The sequence below is a fragment of the Saimiri boliviensis genome, chromosome 12 (genome assembly GCF_048565385.1).
Source record: "Saimiri boliviensis isolate mSaiBol1 chromosome 12, mSaiBol1.pri, whole genome shotgun sequence".
Classification (NCBI taxonomy): Eukaryota; Metazoa; Chordata; class Mammalia; order Primates; family Cebidae; genus Saimiri; species Saimiri boliviensis.
Window position 1 is genome coordinate 113,858,960 of NC_133460.1, and position 20,156 is coordinate 113,879,115.

At 50.2% G+C, this 20,156-nt stretch overlaps 1 protein-coding gene across 9 annotated transcripts in view; it reads right to left on the reverse strand.

Moving 5' to 3' along the window:
- The window catches only part of EBF3 (EBF transcription factor 3), a 127,932-nt gene that overhangs the window by 60,751 nt on the left and 47,025 nt on the right, over nt 1-20,156 (reverse strand). The window lies entirely within an intron of this gene.

Genomic DNA, 20,156 nt, shown 5'->3' on the forward strand with positions numbered 1-20,156 from the left:
GCCCCAGGGTACCACCCATCTGGAAGGGGTGCTGCAAAACCCCGAGGCGCATGGCCCCCTCTCCTGTCCACTCTCCCCTGCAGACTGGCTCCCCATCAATCAAGGGGGGCTGGGCAGACCTAACAAACAGGGGCAACACCTGTGCAGGAACTTCCTGGGAAAATGTGGAAGCAACCCGGCCCACGACCCTTTTATCCAAGAGGCGAGGCCCGGGAAGGTGCGTGCGGGCGCCCATTGTCTCTGAGCCTGCCCACTGTGCCTGCCTCGGAGCCCTGACAGACAGCTGACATTCTCCTATTTATTATCAAGAAGTACAAGTTTTGATGTTATCAGAGTGGAAAAACAGCCCAAATGTCAAAGTCTGAATATTTTCCCCAGTTTGTTGAAATGACATCTTACTTTCCCTACACGTATTGTGATGGGGCCACTCGTGGGTACGCGAGTACATGGCGGCCAGAGGCAGATATCATTGAACTTTGTTGGGGTTTTGTTCCAGCATCCTCCAAATGCTGCAATTTCTGCCCTTTTCCTGGTGAGGAATTTCAAATAATTCTGTTATAAATGCCTAAAGCTGGGGCTGCTTAACAGAAGAGAGCCCAAGCTGACCCGTTGCTGTATTAAATTTTCATATGAAAAGAGGACTTTACACATGCAGCCAAAAGGGCAGAGCTCAGCGCTCCTGTTGGGCTCCCAGAGACAAGCATTTTCTAGCTCTGCATGCATAAAATGAGCTACAGTAGGTGTCAGTAATTAAACGATCATGTTTCAAAGTCTTGACAACAGTACAGAAGCAAGAGAACAAGACGATAATTTCATTAGTCTGAAGAGCTAAGTCATAATTAGGTGCCTTTCACAGAGTAAAAGTCATGGACAAAAGGTACCCATCCTGCCCGGCCAGGTCTGCAGTGCAGGAGTGAAATCTAATCCGGGGTCCCGGGTTTACGGGGTTCACCCATGGCCAGGAGACTGCAGGCAAAGTCTGGGCAGAAACAATCAGGCTTTCTTTGGGGAGGCTGAGAAAGGAAACGATATAGAAACAGCCTGAAAAAGTCAGGAACAATGGGATATTGGTGGGCTATTGTTATAGGGAAACCTGAATTCCTTCCCTTGTTCTGGGGACCAGCCCCACCAACCCAGAAGGATGGCATCAGGGCTCACAGGCACAGTCTGCCTCCATCACTCCACTCCAGTCATTAACCACATTATAAACAGACTTTGGTAAAGCAGCATTTATTTAAAACTAAACTGTTGGGATGGGCACTTCATGGAATCATTAATGTGCAGTTTGATGTTTCTGTCAGTTTATTTATCTCTGTCTTTACTTGCTGAGGTATTTGCATATTTAATTGATCAATATGCTCCCCGTTCCTCTTGCACATCTGCCAAGCTGGTCCCAGCCTCTTAGACCCCTCATTTCTCAAAGTGACAGCTCGCCACCGCCCCTCCTCCCGCGCCCAGGCCCCGCCGCGCCTCACGCAGCCAGGCTGCCCGGCCCTCGGCCGGCGTCCCTTCTGCACGCCTATTAATTTTGCATCCTCGGATAATGTACAGCCTCGAGTAAGGAGAGGACGTTTTTGGTGTCTGATCTGTAAAAAGTTCTCGAGACAGATTTTCCACACGGCTACACGTCACAGCGCGGGAGCAACATGTGTGCGCCGGGGCTCCCATTCAGCATCTGTCGCTGTCTCCGCCTGCCTCTGCACAGCCTTGAATCGGGGCTGCTTATCAGCAGAGTGTCAGAAATCCGCGCCGCCTTCTCTTCCTCGTTTAATCTTTTATTAAGAGCTACATTGTGAGCTTCTGATAGCGAATGTCCTCCACTTCATCATTTATAAATCGGAGTCGACATCAATAAGGTGACGGCGCCACGGAATCAAAAGCAGCGTGGTTAACTGCCAATGAAAACGTCTTAAATTTTCTAAAAATCCGCTGGCATTTCTTGATGCCAAAGGAGTGCCACAAAGCCCCATTACGTGTGTTGGATGGTGAGGTGCACGAGGAAACAGTCCTCCTCCAGACCTCGCCTCACCATGGGCTATGCCGGAGGACGGGGAGGCAGAGGCCAGCGCCCTGGACCAGCCTGGGTCATTTCAAACAGGCCGAAAGAATGGCCAGCCATTTGGCTGATGGCTGAAACGTAAATAAATGCAGCCTTCCCGACGTGCCGTGCGAGGGCAGCCCCGGACGAGAAACAGACATGTCCCGGTTGCTCTTTGAAATGACCAGATCCAGCCGGAGGACGGCGAGGCCAGGGAATGGCAGCAGGGTTAAACGCCTCGGGTGAGTACACTCCAGGGGCCACACTGGCAGAACCGGAAAGGACGCCAGCACCGGGCATGAAAAAAAGCCAAGAAAGTCCAGGCGACAAGTTCCCATGCTGGAACCCGGCCCTGTGCCTACAGTCTCCTCTTCGGTGATAGCCAGGATATTTCTCTCTCCTCTTGATTGATGTTTTAGTCTGAGCTGTCATTAGTTAAATTAATTTTCTCTCCAAGATAGTGGAATAAGGTCCACAAAGGCAAATCTTATGAGGCTGTAAAAATAGACCATAATTTGGAGGAAATTCAGATGTGTTCCCTGCTCTTGTCATTGCTGCAGAAGAACACTTTAATTTGATATGAATTCCTCAGGAGAAACTTTAAATTAACTTAGATTTAGCTGTGTTTGAGGGATAGCAATTCAAAGCAACAAAATAAAATACTCTTTGCTGACTCTGGCGTTTCCATGTTCATGCTCCTGTGTGTTCTTTTTTATTTTCTGCTCCGGCTAAATAAATGCCAATATTCACCTTGAAAGAGTCATCATAAAGTAACTCCCCTGGGGTATAAAAATATCCTTCTCTCATCTTCCATCCAAACAGTGTCAGATGAAGTTAAAAGACCTGGTAAATGTGCTAAAATCTGCTTATGTGAATTATTTTTTTCCAGGATAACTGAGCAGCCATCACCTAAGCTGTCAGGATGCAAAGAGAAATGCAGAGAGACGGTTTTATAACCTAAGAGCAGGGGTGCGGGGGAAGGGGGGCTGTAGAGAGGCACAGGGCAAGGGGAGAAAGGGCACAGAAGCCACAGATTCCCCAGCGGTCAGCGCCAGCGAGGTCCTTGAGGACATCTGGTGCAGCCTCCAGGGACCGAGGAGGCCTGGCCAGCACTGGCCCAAGGAGAGGCCAAGGCCATTCTGGACAACCCCCGCCCCCGCCCGGCCCCGACCTCCCGAACTGATGCCTGATGTCAAAGGGCCTCCAGTTCCGCTCGTTTTGAGGAAGTCTAACTCGAACCTCTTTCATAAGAGAGCCCATCTCCTAAACAGCCCCCGACATTGACGGTGCTGTAGCCAAGGTTTACGTGTGAGAGCACTCATGAGGAGCACGGTATGGGGTGCTCCTGAACTTCCGTGTACAAACTTCTTGACTTTTTCCGTCATGGGGCTTTGATGCCCATCATCCACAGGCGACCTGGGTAGACTTCCATGGGAGGGCCACCTCTGAGCGGGCACCTCAGAGCAGGATGACTGAGCTCAGGACGGTCCCAGTGCCAACCGGGAGGTCTTGGGAGCCACTGAAAACACACATCACCCAACACCCATGGGGCCAAGTTCAAGGCCTTGAGGCCAGTGACGCCTGGAATCACCCAACACCCCTGGGGCCAAGTTTAAGGACTTGGGGCCAACAAAACCTGGTATCACCCATGGGGCCAGGGACTTAGGAGCCAATAAAACCAGGTTCGCCTAGCACCCATCAGAGCCAAGTTCAAGGCCAGGTTCCACACATAATTCTTTCGCTGGTGAGTCTGTTTCTGGCATGCCCTCTGATAAGAACCATTCTCAACCGTAGCACCCTCTTGACGTCTAAGTGGGTCCTTCCAGGTCAGACAGTCAAGTACATCTGGAGTGTCTCATCCAAGTGGCTGTGGCCCTTCTAGCTGGGAAGAAGCCAGAGGCTGCCAGTGCTCAGCTGACATCTTCACATGACTTACCACCACTCTGGCAATGTCATAATTATGACGCCTAAACTTACCCTGTTTATTTGCAGGCTAGAGGAATGCATGATTGTTTATTTTTATTACAAATATTGATGGTAACTCACAGGCATTTACTTCATTGCCATTTCAAGTGAAATTGCCCATCATAAAATATCTCTAGAATTCTGATCCTGATTAGCTTCCAGAGCTGGTCCAGGGTGCGATCCTACCATTTGTCTTAATTTTATTTTGCTCTCCCTAACTGCACACACCACTTCAGGAATATCTGGAATTTTGTTTTAATTGTACAGCTTTCAACTCGCACCACATTTCTCTTTGTGTTGAAAGCATCCCGGTGATTTATCCTCATTATTGTGTAAATAGGTTTCGGCAGTTCTCAGTAAATAAAACAAAGACTGACAGGAGGAGAAGAGGGAATTTGCTTTCCTACCAATTAGAGTAGCCTTAGGCAGTACTTTTAAGAGGAGATAAATCCTGCAAATCACTAAAATGATCCTGTCACATGCACCAAATATTAAAATCGCACAGCGGCGCCCTCGGTACAGTTTGCTCTGGTTTAATGAGTTGGGGTGGGCCTTGTGGCGAGGGCTGCAGCGCACAGTTGGGGACCCTTGACTGACACCAGAGCTCACACCCAGCTGCAGCTTCCCAACCTGTGTGGCCAGATGGAAAAGCACAAGCCAGCGGAATCTGCAGCTTTCCAGCTAACAAACATTCCCAGATTGTCTTCTCACTGTCTACCTGTAAAACCTTTCCCCATGACGAGTAAACACAAACTCTGCTTCCCATTAGCTGAGGTGATGCTTTTAATACAACATCTATAGTATGTACCTACTAAGGGAGCAACACGTTCACTTCTGCATCTGGGGAAGTTTCGGGGAATTAAAAGTGAGTTTACTTAACCTAGTGTCACACTTAGTTCCCTACACAGTGCAGCTAGTTAGTTGTCCTCTACAACTAGTTAGCTGGGGAAACACAAGGAACTTCCAGACTTTTGTTTGTTTGTTTGTTTTTGTTTTTTTGAGACAGAGTTTCGCTCTTGTTACCCAGGCTGGAGTACAATGGCACGATCTCGGCTCACCGCAACCTCCACCTCCCGGGTTCCAGCAATTCTCCTGCCTCAGCCTCCTGAGTAGCTGGGATTACAGGCACGTGTCACCACGCCCAGCTAATTTTTTGATTTTTAGTAGAGACAGAGTTTCACCATGTTGACCAGGATGGTCTCGATCTCTCGACCTCGTGATCCACCCGCCTCGGCCTCCCAAAGTGCTGGGATTACAGGCTTGAGCCACCGCGCCCGGCCCAGACTTTTTTTTTAACTGTGGTTCGATGCCTCATCTACTTTCTCCAGCTTTGCAGTTAAGTGGTCCGCCTAACTCCATGACAAGCGAATCCAGGAACTCGTGAACGCTTCAACGAGAGCTGTGAGCCCATCTTCTTCAAGGCTGGTGTGTGACCTGGGGCGCTGGGCGCACAGGCTTTTTCACGTTGCCATTAGGATTCAGAAGCATGGTATGCTACATGGAGGTACGTCTACATGGGACCGGCCACAATAGAGCTGCAACAGCCATCAAGACGTTTCACTATAAAACCCAGAGCAGCAGAAAGCCCTGGAACAGACAACCCAACGGGCAGGCCCAGTGTTTTGTGTTTTTCAATAACCACCTTTCCTCTCTCTGCCACAGTCAGGTCTCACCTGGTGACAATGACACTTGGCGTGTTGAGCAACTTAGCTTGTTACAGCATCTTTGTGAGACTCTTTCTGAGCACATAACTAACCGTACGACAAGAACTCACATAACCCAGGGTCAGTAATGCATTAAAACAAAACAAGACACACCAGACTTCTGGAGAGCAAGAACTCGTGTGGAAAGGGGTGCCTGGTGGGGCCAGACGGAGGAGACCAGGTGCTCTGTGCCAGCTCCCGCCCACCCTGCCCCTGGGCCTACCCAGCCCGGTAAATGCCACTTCACATCCAAGAGACAGCAGCCTCTCTCAGCATTCTAGGAGTATTTAAGATTCACAGGTGATTCTACATGAACTCACCACCACTGCCTTCCAGGATTTGGAATGAAGAATGCCTGTGATTCACAAAAACAACCCAACAAACAGCACACAACGCACTTCTGTGGCTTGGATGACAGTCACACGCACATTTCACCTGTTTCTTGACATCTTAGTTTTCAGCCTCCAGCTAAAGGTCCATTCCACTAGTATTAGATAAACCCAGGTGAAGCTTCTGGTTTTGAGCAGGTACTGGTTCAGTCTATATGGCTCAGTCTAATATTTTATGCAAAGCCAATATCAGAACCATAAGGCCAATTTCCAAAGGAATTTTTATTTTCCTTACAAGATGTTTGGAAGGCCCTTGGGCATAGAAATCCTTGGACTGGGCTTCCCTTGTCAAAAATGACCCAAAGCGTCTGCATTTAGTAGCTGTGGGTATTTTCTTCCACCTGCTCTTTTCACCCACGTATGCATCTAGCATTCCACAAGCACCTGTGCTCAGTGCTAAATTTATGAAGAAAGAGATTACAAAGATAGCATCACACCCTTACACAGTTCCGATTAAATCCCATTAAACAACATGAAATTGTCCAGTATGAAACCTCTGAGATGAGATTAGAGAGACGCTGGTACATTGTTTTATGAATGTTTGTTGGGACATTTCCTAATGTTCTTCTAGTGGACAAAGATCCACAAAATCAGGGGTGGGGGCATACTGGGCAAAGAGGAGGATGGGGTTTTTGATGAGAGTAAAATCCATGTTCTCAAAGGTGCTCTGAGAGGCAGGCTCTTGCTATCTTGGAGAGTCCATGGCCCCAGGCAGTCACTGGGTGAAATTTTAATTGCTGCAAATCGATCATAGGAATCACAGCATTTTACTGCTGAGAGAGGACACTCAGATAGAATTCAATCCCCAGGTTGAGAAACGGAGGCAGAATGATTAGCCAGTGAAGTCCCTTCTCCTTCCCATCTGTTCTTTCTGTCCTCAAAACGCGATACACGATTCCCCAGAAAAGTCACTGCCGCTCTCAGAAGAGGGTGTCCCAGGACTCAAGACCATGACCCAAGTTTCCTTCAGTTGGCTCAGGGTGACACAGTCGGTGGAAGATATTCAGGCAGTTTCCTTTTTCCCTGCTTTGGAATTCATGCCCTTCCACCTAGAATGCCCATCCCCAACTCATCTCTGAGGGTGCACAGACCCTTCATCTTCACAGGCCAGGACCCCAGAGCCTCCAGGGTTCCTGCATTACCCCATGGTTAGGTCTTAACTGGTGATAATGACACCTGGTATATTGAGCAATGACTGTTAGCTTGCTACAGCGTCACCCCAGAGTCATCATTCCCCAACACATTATTCTCCTGTATCATAATCATTTGTTTCTCCCACCTCCTGACAAACATACTAAAAGACACGGGGTTATGAATATGGAGATTGATGGATGGATGGACAGATGATTAGATGGAGAGATGGATGGATGGATGAACAGATGAATGGATGGATGGACAGACAAATGGAAGATGGATAGACGGATGGATGGATGAATGAATGAGGGATGAATGGATAGATGCACAGATGGATAGATGAACAGGTGGATAGATGGACAGATGGATGGACAGATGGATGGACGGATGGATGGATAGATGGATGGACAGACAGATGGATAGAGACAGACATCTATGGATAGAACTATATAATATACATATATAGATACAGACATAGATCTGTACAGATCTCTCCATCCATCCATCCATCCACCCTTTAGAACAGGAACATTTTAATCACTTCAACTCAAATTAGATTCTGAATAAATATTTCTTGAATGAATAAATGAATGAGTAATTAGTTACTCCTAAAGGAACAGAAGCAACTCCTTAAATAGCTCCCTATATTGCAACTGCAAATTTTCACGAGTAGGAAACAGACACAAGAATGTAATCATGAGACATTTCTGAAGCAAAGTCAAATTTGTCCATAAGATGAGGGTACTGCCACATTGTCCATGAGATAACCAGAAAGAGCAGGGCTGTGTCTTTCAGGGGTGAGTTTGTCCCACTAGGGACGTGCCCTCTGAGATGAGGTGACTCTAGGCCCCAGGGCTTCACCCTCAGCTCTTCCCTGCCCTTGTCTTTCCATCAGTTTGGGGCTGGAGACTCCAGGGAAAGTGTAGTTCCATCCTGGCCTCGATGGCACCAGAAGGCCCCTATGGGGCTCCAGAGTGCACCGTGCAACCTGGTGGCCACAAGCCACAGGTGGCAACTGAGCATGTGGTAGGGGCTGGCCCTCATGGAGATGTGCTGTATGTGTCCAATACACCAGATTCCCAAATGTAGTGAGCCAAGATCAAATTTAAAACATGTCATTTATTATTGACTACATGTTGAAATAATAATCTTTTGGATGTATGAAGAAAAAATTATTTCTTATATTATAAAAATGTTATCCCTTTTTGCTTTTTACTTTGTTAGTGTGGCTACTAGACAATTTTAATAGCAGTCAAAATTGTAGATGGTTTGCATGTGTGGTTTGCACACTGTCCACTGGCCAGCACTGGTCCAGGAGCAGGCTGGGTCTCTCCAGGGACTGACCCTACCTGGCCTCCCCATCCCATGAAGAAACAGAAATGGAGGATCCTCCTGGGCCCTCACACACCATCTCTAGAGGACGGCAGCCTCTGGGGAGGCCACACAGCTCAGCAGCAACCACAGCATCCGCGAAGCTGGCAGGGAAAGGAAGGGCTTCCCAACCCCTGCAGGCCCCGGGAACTCTGGAATTGGGCTCACCTCCACCCTGCCTAGCAACCTCCCTGCTGGAGGCTGCCCTCGTGCGCTGGGCCCCCGAGGTGATATTTGTTTCATTAATGCAATGCTCAGACACTCAAACACTGCTTCACATTCTACAGCGATTCCAAAAGTGATTTCCACAATATGATTTACATACTAGCCGAGTGTAAATTTAGAATAATTTGGCCTGAATGATCCTTACTAGAATAGATGGCCACAAGAAAAGAATGGTGAATAAAAGCAGCCTTACTCAGAATCTAAGCAATTTGCGGGCAAATACAAGCAGCATTTCCCCAGATTATAATTTACACTGTATTAACTGTCAAGAGCGCTTTTGAGAAATATAGATAACAATTCAGATGCAATCGATAGGGAGTGACAGTTGATTTTAAAGCTTAATGCAAGACAAGAAAGAAATGACTGGGGCATCAGCTCTGGAAGAATAAATTTGTTTTGTATTTGATTTTTGTGTTAAATTTATTACTGCCAAGAAGAGCTCTCTTTCAATAATATTAAGAACAAGATTGTGAAATTGCAACATGTTCGTCTCCCAGTTTTCACAGCATTGCCAATATAAAATGATGCCCTGTTCAGTACTATGTATAGATCCGATTAAAGCACCGTGGACGCCTCTCACTTTGACTGTCCTCTCCCTGGACAGGATCCCTCTTAACCCATCTCTGCACTGGCAGGGGGCTCTGTTTGGACCCTCCGGTGGAAGAGGCCCTCTCCTGAGTGCTGTGACACTCTCCTGTGGGTCTAGGGAGGGGACGGTCCCTATGGGACCAAGAACCCTTCTGCTTAGTTCTGAGGTGGCCTTAACAACAGGCTCATTTCTAGAAATGCCTACAGTTGGCTATTGCTAAAACTAGAGAGTCCTGTGAAAACAGAAATCTGAAAAAATGTCAGGCTAAACCTCAACTGTTTGATTGAGAAGGGTTGCTATACCCCTGTCATAGTCAATAGAAGCTTTTTTCCGATTCTGTCAAAATGTCCAGTGTATATAATCTTAGGGTTTCATGTTCCTTCTGTGCAATACCACAAGAAACTTACTTGACAAATACCAGGGAGAAAAAAAATTTCCCTTTTAGCCCAACTCTATTATTCTCTCCCACCAGCTGGGGTTGCCTCTCCGCACCCTGCACACTCGAAAACCCACCAGCGTGGCCAGAAATGAAATGATGAAAGTTGCCACAGTTCAAACTTATCCATACTTCTCACTTATGACATGATTGATTTTCCTTCAGAGTGCTCAAACACGGATTGTCTTCCTTCTTTTCTCACTGTGGAAACAGCTAATGTATACAGCCTTGGCCTGCCAGAGAAGGGGGAAGCGGTTGACATGTAGAAGAACAACTGAAATGAATACGGATGAAATTTGAAAGTGCAATTTTCCATCTGTCAATCACCTTTCAAAGGGACCCGTTAACCACCAATCGGGAGACCCTGGGCGAGGGCGCCCCTGTTTGCGGCTCTCCATGCTCGGGCCCCTTGGCCTCATTAATCAAGATATTCGCTGCTGATCAAAGTTTTGCACAGGTACCCGGCACTGACTTGGAATGCTCCAGGAATATTTTATTAGGTTTCTCGAGATGCTATTGATAATTTATATTTTGAATTAAAACAAATGGTCTCCTCTTAAACAGAATTTGATCAGGTGACGACAAAATCTCTTTCTCTCGCTCTGGTGATGGTATGTGGCGGATCCTTTCCTGGAGCTGCCCCGGAAGCAAACGTGAGGTGCTGTGGCATTAATAATGGATCGTCACCCCAATCCTTCCTGGCTGCAGCACCAAGATGCCTCGAAATACAGCCAATTAAGGTTTATTTAATTATTAAGGTTGAATAAATAACAGCGAAACATGTTAAAAATCTTTCAGTTTCAGTCAATCATAATAAAAAATTAATGAGACTGGATAGAGAGCCATAAAAACTGATAGACTGCGATCGTGAATTATAAATTGGTATTGATTTTTTCCTTTGCAATAACACTCTCAGGTAATCGTACGATGTCGCATGTAAAGTGCACTCTCCTGGTTGAGACTAATATTAACTATCAAATATAGATGAGACGGAGGCATTTATGACACTTCAGATTTCACAAACAAAAAGCAAAAAATACAATTTGTGGAATAATAGCAGCACTGAACAGAGAATCCTAGGGTGTTTATGGGAGCCGGCCGGGACCCCACTGAGCCATGGATCCATAAGACACAGCTACCTTATTCTTCTCCTGCCATTTCTCCTCTGATATGTTACCTTGTTAGTATCACTAAGAAAAGCATAAATATTTTTTATTATTTGTGAGGCTCATCCCGTCTTGCTTAATAGACAGGCCACATGGAGTTAAAGCCATATTATATGACCTGGTGCAGAAGTGATCATTCAAAAACCCAAAGCACATATTTTATACCGCCTGGCTTTATTAATTCTAAGCCCCCAAGAAATAACGGGAGGATTTTCCAGCTTTCTGTTTATTGAAGCAACGTGGAAACAAATAAGACATTTCCCTAGGCTAGCTCAGATAAAGTGGACAATTACTATTGGCATTCCACATGTAAATATTTAACACTTCACAGCTAGTTTGCACCTAAATACCCATTAGATGTTGCTACAAGCCTGGACACCATTTCCCAGCAGAACTACATGGGCCGTCCTGGGCAATGGTTATTGGATTAGGGCGAATACAAATCTCACTCTAAACAGCGCTGGAAGGGGACACAGGCTAGAGGAAACGGGACGTACCTGAATAGGGTGGCTTCCTTGAGTGACACAAACCAACTCCTCCAAGAAAACTCAGACAAAGCCCGTATCGGCGCAGTCACTGCCGCTGGCCCAGCTAATTGATAAGCACGTTGCAGTTCGTTAGTGGCGCTGATCGGATTTCCCTTGTTTGGGGGAAGCGTAGAGGGAGATATCGTGGGCACCGGCCAGCGATGTGGCTGCCTGTCTGAGTTCAGCTTCCGCCTCCTTCCCACTGCCTGGCCTGGAACAAACATCGAGAGGCAAAAGGCCACCATCCTTTTAGGATACGGGCGGTCCAGTCTGCACCCAATAAGTACGGCCCATAAGTCAACTCTTTGCAAATTCTAAACGTGATGCAACTGCCTCTTTACATAACGCGGCTTCTTAAAGATACACTAAAAATATACTTTCAATAAGCAAAGCAGAGTCAGAGTTCACAACATGGATTTAACCTGACCACTCTGATTCTAAGCACAGAGGCTGAAGGCTTTCCTTCTGAATTAAATGTTATTCTGCCCCTTTGCTGGCATTTGGAACTTGAAAATGAATGGGCTGGGATTACTCTTCCTAGAGGGTGGCTCTTTCCGCCTTTAACTTTCCCAGGACTAGGAAATGCCTCTGCCCAGAACCCCTGATCTCCACATGGCTGCCCTGGATGGAAGAGGCCAGACACTCGGGACAGGCCCTCTGCATGGGTCTCTCCTGCAAGAAGGCAAATCCCCTGGCCATGGAGACGGGGATCCCCAGCCTCCCACCAAACCACAGCCAATTCATACGAGCAGCTCCTTCCTGGACGCCCTTCCTGGCAGACACCACGGACTCTCGAAAGCAACTTTGTTCACAACCTCTCTGGCCGCCAGTTAGCCCTGCCTTCCCAAGAGCCCCTGACCCTCTGCTATCAACCTTGTGCTCTCAGAAAAGTAGGTGGCCCTGGGAGGTGACACTCCCTAGGAACAGCCACTGGACAGGGCACACGGATGGCCACCCTGGCTCTCAGAGGTAGGCCACGGGTTCTCACTCACCTGGCTAGGCTGCCACCTTTGCAGCAGCAGCTAAGCCTTAAAAATCAGCCTGAGAGCAACTGTGACAGACTCTGGAAGTCAGGCCCGGAAAACATACCTGGGAAGGTGGCCCAGGGAGGCTGGTCTCCGGGCAGCACTGTGCCTGCTGGGTGCCTGCATTCACCCCATCTGAGCCTGCGAACCCTCATGCTGGCCGGGGACCCTCTGCGGCACACCATCAGCCACCAGGGCCCTGGGGTCCCCCCGGAACAGCAGCGCCCACCCCTGGGCTCACAGACTCTGAGAGCCCTTCACCCAGCCCTTCCCTCGCCATGCTGACCTCTGCGCTCTGGAAACAATTACTCCTGGAAGGCCTGTCAATATCATTATTTTTACAAGAAATCAATACGCCTCACAAAGTTAATGGGGGATTCAGGCAGGGAGCGTTTACCTCCTCACTGTCAGGGCTCAGGCTCTGCTCAGCACCGATGACAGATCGGCCGACACCAGCAGACAGTAAGCAACGCGTGGAGAGGAGGCTGGCGCTGCAGGCAGGCACAGAGGCCGTCAGCGGTGCCGCGCTAACGAGCCCGCCCGGGGCTGGGGTCCACTCGGGCCGCCAGGCCAGGGGCCACGCCGGGCAGACACCCCAGAGCTCTGCCCAAATAAGGCCCGAGTCCCCTCTGTGAAGGGAATCGGAGCCTTCAATTACTTGACATGTGTCCCCTAAGCACAGACTGTACACATACTTCAGTCCCGTGGCCAGGACGGGGCCTGAAAGAAGAGTTAACCGCATCTGTCACCTTTAACAAAAGGGACTGCTTCTCCTTCCCTGCCCGCCCATCACACACTTGCAGAATTAAAAATCAAGAAATAGCTATGTGTATGCACACACACACAAAAATACATGCAAATATAGGTGTTTATATATTCACAAAACCAAGTCAGAAATAACTACACTGACCATCCTAAAATCCAAATCGGAAGGGTCTGGAGAGCCATCCCCCACTGCAATTTGGCAGATACACACCAAACCTCCATCAAATTATCTCAGTACATCAATCCAAAGCCCTATTTTTCTCCTCTGAGATGCCGGGTCTACGGACCGTCCACCCAGCTCCTACACTCCCTGCGGCAGGTCCCTCTTCCTTTCCCCATCACCTCCCCCAAAGCCCCAGGTATAGGGTTAAATTAAAAATTAAAGTTACAAAGTTGTCCAGGGCCCAGGCCTTCAGCACGCTGTAGACCACACTGAGACGGCACCCTAAAATCCTTCCTAGCCCCCCAGCCTCCTGCTCAGCAGCAGCTCCGTCCGCAAGCCTGTCCTCTGCATGGTCACGTGGTGCAAGGGGAGGGTTCCAAGCAGCTTTACTGCTGCCGCAGACTGGCATAGCCACTCCTGGGGCACAGGTGCCAGCAAGGCCATGGCCGAAGCTACTGACGAAACGATTTGCCACACGGAGCTCAGCGCAGAGGTGCAGGACCCAGTGCCAAATATCTACATATCATCATGGGCACTACTGCCCACTGCCTGCTCCAAACCCCCACACCTGCCTTCCAGGTAACTGCAGGGCCCACGGAGAACGAGGTCGATCCTACATGGCACAGCAGTGAATGCCTCTGCCCCCACACAGCACACAGCAGTGACCAAGCCCCGCGGCTGCCAGGAACCTCCAGCCTATGGGTGGGCCAGGGCCGGACCAGGAGTGCCCCGCAACACTGGGTAAGGTCAGAAGGACACTCCTCCCGGTCTGACAGGCGTAGAGACCCACAAGCCTTCCCATCCCAGCTGGTGGGATGAAGCGCTGCAGAAACATGCCCCAAGCCTTGGCTTAGAGGACTGTCCTCAGTTTACCCAACAGGCCCTTTCTCTCTAGACCTTGTCCTGGATCCTCTCTCACTCCTGCTCTGCCTGCCTCTGCTCTGCCCCATTCGCCTCCCTATCCATTCTCCAATCCCTTCCATCTTCCATCCCATTTCAGAACCCCCCATGCCCACCCAGGACCCTGAAGCTTGGAATAGTGTCCAAAAGGCCACGAAGAAAACGCATCCGCCTGCCTCAGTTGCTCTCCAGCCTCCGGGGTGAGCATGGGACAGGGAGAGAGTGAGGAGGGGCGGGGGGCTGCTGCGGGCTCCCGGGGCAGGGACAGTTAGCCGACCTGTCATTCAGAACCATGCATACCAAAGCAGTGCTGTAGCAAACAGAATGAATGAGCTCTCATATGGTTGATTTAGGGGAAGTGGTGACCCCTCACTCCTACTGCAAGCTGGGACGGCCAAGCCCAGGCGGACTTGCGAGCACCCTCTGATGAACAGGCAGGCCAGCTGGCGGTCTAAGGGAGCTCTGCAAACAAAGCAGCACGTGGAGTAGGCACCGGGTTGCCTCGGCGAGGCCTCGCGGAGGAAATGCATGCCGGGTTCCTTCCAGCGCCACGCGTGGCCCAGCACGAGCACGTGACCTCGGTCAGATCCGCGCATAAACTCAACGCCCAGATACGCTCTCCACCGTGTGGGACTCCCCACAGAGGGATGCCACGGAATGAAGCGGGCTCCCACCAGGACCCCCAGGAGCAACTGGCCCACGGCACAGCTCAGACAGCCCGCCAAGAAGTACAGAAGGAGGGGAGCTCCTGGAGCACCCCGAATCTCAGCTCAACGGGCTGTTCTCTTCGCAGGGCCTCTCATCCTCCACTCCTGGCCTCCTAGGTAGGGAAAGGCGAGCTGGGCCCTGGAATGCGAGGAAGGTCTCCGCGACTCCTCTCCCCACTGCCCCCAGTGTGGAATTTACACCGGCCCTTTACATCCTTACCAGGCGCTTCACAGCTTTTTAGGGCCTTAATGAAAACCATATGCAGAGCTGTCTGCTCACCAAGGCCGCCAGCAGCTGCCTTCTGATTGGCTCCTGCAGGATGGGAAATAGAGGTCTCAGAGGGGAAAAAACAACAAACAGATCTCTTGTCTACAAAGCAGAACTCAAAACATTCTTCATGCATTCTAGGCTTCTCTAGGAATAGCAGGCTGTTTAAAAAAATACCTGGCCCAAATTGAGCATTTGCTTGACATGATGGAAAAGTGAGTGCTATTTTCTGTTGTATTGCCCCTATTCTACATCGACAAGAATATATTTTTTCCCTGTTCCCAACTGATTTCACAGTAGTGAACTCCGTTTATGAATTATCTGACACATTTCTTGCAATTCTTCTGACAACAGTGCTCAGTGGAAATTTCAAGGCCCCTCTCTTCTGACAAGTAGAAATATCAATATTTGAATAAATTGTGGATTTTAAACTTCTCACTCTGATGCGCCACAGCGAGGAAGACTGAATTCTTCTCTTACTGGGTCTAATCCCCCTGAGCCTCAGGAAGAAATCTGTATGCAGGGTTTCATTACAAGAAAGCAGTACTGAGTGACATCTGAAACACACATCTAAGTCGACCTGATGAAGTTTACTTCCTTCCAACAACAAATCGCAGCTTTGTATCATTCCCCCTTCTTGGGGGAAGAGCAGCACAAGTCTGGTGTCTGAGCAAAAAACCGAAATGTTGATTCACAAATTGACAGCCCAATCTTTAAACAAATGTGTTTCTTGGGGGGAAAACGCAGCTTTGTTCCAGCTAAGCATTTTTCTCTTGCCTGACAGAAGCATTCCGGGCCTGATTAGAAGGGCCTTGTTAGGGTCCGTCTCAGACACTCTGACTCCACGTTTTAACAAGCATGCAAAGAAAACAGCATAAAGATAACAAAACATTGTCATTACCATCTCCGGTAACTCTGTGTGCCTTTTAACACTTGCACACATTTTCTCCTGGTGGCTCCCACATGGTTGCACACACCAGGCAGGGCCCAAGGCTGGCTCCAGAGGTCCCTAAATCAAGGGACTTTCTGCACTCAGGGCGCTGATGGACTGGCAGGAGCATGCAACTCCAGCAGCATCCTCTTCTTTCTTGGATGAATAAACATGGATAGTTTATTGCTGAAACCATATGTGGGCCTGGGCAGTATGATGAATGGCCTGTATTTCCCAGGGAACGGCCAGCAGAGCCGCCGCCACCGAGCCCAGCCTGACAGTCCTGATGCTGCAACCTCCAGCACCCCCAGAGCTGCGGTTCCCTGAAATGTATTCCTTGTACAAATAAATAACAAGATACAAGCCAGAGGAGAAACCTGGGGGGTGCTCTGAATGCCGGATCACCTCCGGTGAGGGGCTGAGGGATCTGGGTGTGGGCCTCAGTTTCCCCCTCTGTGGGAGCGGACGGTGGCACCCACCCTTCCACGCAAATGGAAGGCCATGTGCCAACCATGCACACAAAAGCAAGACTTGGCCAGGCCACGTGTCATCTTCTCATCTAAATCCCAGACTCTGTTCTCCAAAAGCTAAGCTGAGTATATCCAGCCAAATCCTTCATTCACTCATCTCATTTCTCACCTGAACCGAACTCCCCTTGAAAACTCGGCACGGATGGCCATGGTCATCCTACCTGCAGATGCAAGAGCAAGGCCTGGTGGGTCAAGAGCCCACATCCCATCCACAAAACACACTTGTGCAATTTGGAAGTATGAGATCCCAATGCAAAAATCATAAGGTGGGTGGGGGGGGGGGGTTCCTTAAAGGACTCGAGGCCAGGCTGGGCCAGGAGCCAAAGGGGACTCCAGGGAGCAGAGGGGCTAACCCCTCCCCTACCCACCCCTCCAGCCCTGCACCCACATCCAGCTTTGAAGACCAAGGCGGCTGAGGAGGGCAGTCTTGCAGATTTCACACAAAGCCATCTGTGATTTTCCCTTGGCAGAGGCACGGCGCTGGGCCCAAGTGCTCTGGGCTGCCTTGGGTGGGAGACTCCCAGGCCCGCATCCTACGGACTGGCCTGAGGAAGGTAGGGCGCAGGCAGTTCACTGGAGCCCAGAGGCACACGCGAGGTGCTTCTGAAGACACTGTTGGCCGCGCAGAGACGCAGGGTGGCGACGACACTCCAGCAGTGAGAAGGGCAGGAGAGCAAGCGAGGCAGCCGAAAACAAAGAGGGTCCCCTGCTGGGCATGAAGGGCTCGGAATGGGCCTGGTCCCTCCTCTGAGGGACAGAAAGGAAGAGGCTCTCCATCCGCCTGAGTCCTGGGCGCAGGAGACCCAATGTGAGCATCCGCTGGAAAGCACAGGGCGGGGGCTCCGCCTGTGCCATGCAGTTACCTGCATGGGAGCCCCCAGGAAGCCCCTGCAGAGGCTGCAGCTGCCCCTGGCCACTACCCACCGGGTGTCGGGCCCCGCACCTCCTCCCTGCACCAAACGGATGCCACCGGAAGGGACACCCAGTGAGCGATAAAAGATTCTCAGGGTCCCCTACGGTAACACCTGAGGTCTGGGAAAGCCAGTGGCCAGAGGCTGACAGAAGAGGAGGTACAGGGACTCGTTATCTATGCATCTGTGAAACGGCAACGTGCTTTGCAGGACTGTGGGACAGAGCCCCTGGGCAAAGACACAAATGTACTTGGCAAACCCTTGGGCCCTTCGTGAGTTTGCTGCTCTTCGCTATGTGAAGAGGTCAAGGTCGCCCGACCCCTGGGGCAGTTCCGGCCTCATGGACAGCACTAGAGCAGAGGAGGGGACAAGGGAGAGGACACTGGACATTCATTCCTCTAGTCAACAAACGGTCCTCGGATGCTGCGATGGGGCACCGGGAACTCAGCAAGAGGCTCTGTGATGTGAGGCCTCATTTCAAAACAGGGGCCCAGGGCCCAGGGCCCAGCCCAGAGCAGGGACCCCCCAAAGGATGGCTTGGGGCTCCTCTTGTTGGCATATGGGACAGGAAAGGGGGAGCAGCGAGAAACCTCAACTCCCAAAGCTACTGTTACTCAAAACGTAAACACAAAAACACCTTCTCCAGAAGAGTCATGACTTCAAATATTCACACACATGTGCACATGAACACACACACACACAGGGCACACAGAAGAGCCAAGACAAGTCGGGTGTTGCAGGGAAGTGAGTCGCGGAGCCCGTTCATGCGGGTGTGACATCCCGTGAAGTCTGCTGTAATGAGTGAGAGCCCAGACATCCATGCTGGGCGAGCACAGCCGCCAGGAGAGCAGGAAAGCTGTGCCCACAGATGGCCAGGCATGTGGAGGAGAGCACAATATTTTATTTAAATATCCAAATACAAACACATTCACATGCAGCACCAACAGCCTGAACACGCCTGATGCCGGTTTATGCTTTTTCCATTTTGTGTAGAAATTTGGGTCGCACTAAACTCTTGGGTGAATGAAGATGAGGAGGGGCTGGTAGAGGAGGTGGCCGCAGCTCTCTGGGAACCTGGCTCCTTCCTTAGTGGCAGGGGAGACGGCCCCTGGGGAGACAGGGAGGGGGCAGTGCCTCATGCCCTAACAACCACCTTCTAATTGAGAAATCAGAATTTTCTCTGCAGAATCAGGAAAAAGCATTGTCACCATGATTCAGATGGAGCTGGAGAGACTCAGGAAATTCGATGGGGTCCCACAGGGGCTCCGAGAGGGAAGGAAAGGATGTGGCCCGCAAGCCATCATGGGCCAGGTGGGCAGGGCTGGCCCTCACTGCTCTCAAACAGTGAAAGCCCAGATCTCCACTTTGGAAAATACGGGTGAGAGAGCCTGGGAGAGATGGGCAGGTGCGTTCAAAGCCTTCCTGGTGGCAGAGAGACCACCAGCTCCAGGCACATGGTGTGCCCATCAGCTCTGTGGCCCTGGACAAGCCACGGTCCCTTGTGAGCCTCAGGTTCTGCATCTTCGAAATGGGAATGACAGTCTCTCCCTGTCCGCCACCTCATAGTCAGCAAGAATTACATAAGATAATGCCTGGGAAATACTTTACAAGCCCCGAAGCTGCCCTGTGCATGTGGACAGCATTTAGTGCGGTTGCAGGAAATGACACCAAGAATGATCACCAGTACGGGTCACCTCCTGTTACTTCTGAAATTAGGCACAGCCAGAGAAGCATTTGAGGGCGGTAGAGTTGAAGGCACTCCAGGGAGGTTCAGTGGGGCATGAAGTCCAGGCTTGCTGCAATGGCCGCAGCCTCCATGGCTCAGGAGCCGGCAGGACCAGCAAGAGGCTAGATGCAGAGGATGTGACCCCAAATCTCCAGCAAAGCTCAGCACCTGGCCATCAGGACCCCCAATAATGGACCATTGGCTGAGGCCATTCCCTGACCTCTCAGAACCCTGGTTCACTCTCGGCCCCGTGGGTCACTCTAGGGACAGAGGTCAGCGCAGCCCAAGGGGGCAGGTGAGCGGGACGAAGGTGCTCCCTGGGGCATGGGGAGGAGTCACTGCTGTAGCAGAGAAGGCCATTCCTGTCAGGGTGGGAGTGAGGGCTGGTGACCCCCAAAGCCACATCCAGGCCTAAGCTTCTAAAACATCAGCATGAAAAAGAATCTAGAATTCCCAGAAGAAAAAGAGATCCAAGAATAATGAGTACAACAGATTTGCAAAGAGCAAAACCAGTTACTTTTCGTGTATGAAAGGTGGGCACAGGCCGGGCACAGTGGCTCACACCTGTAATCCCAGCGCTTTGAGGGCCCAAAGCGGTTGGATCATCTGAGGTCAGGGGCTCAAGACCAGCCTGGCCAACATGGTGAAACCCTGTCTCTACTAAAAATACAAAAATCTGCCAGGCGT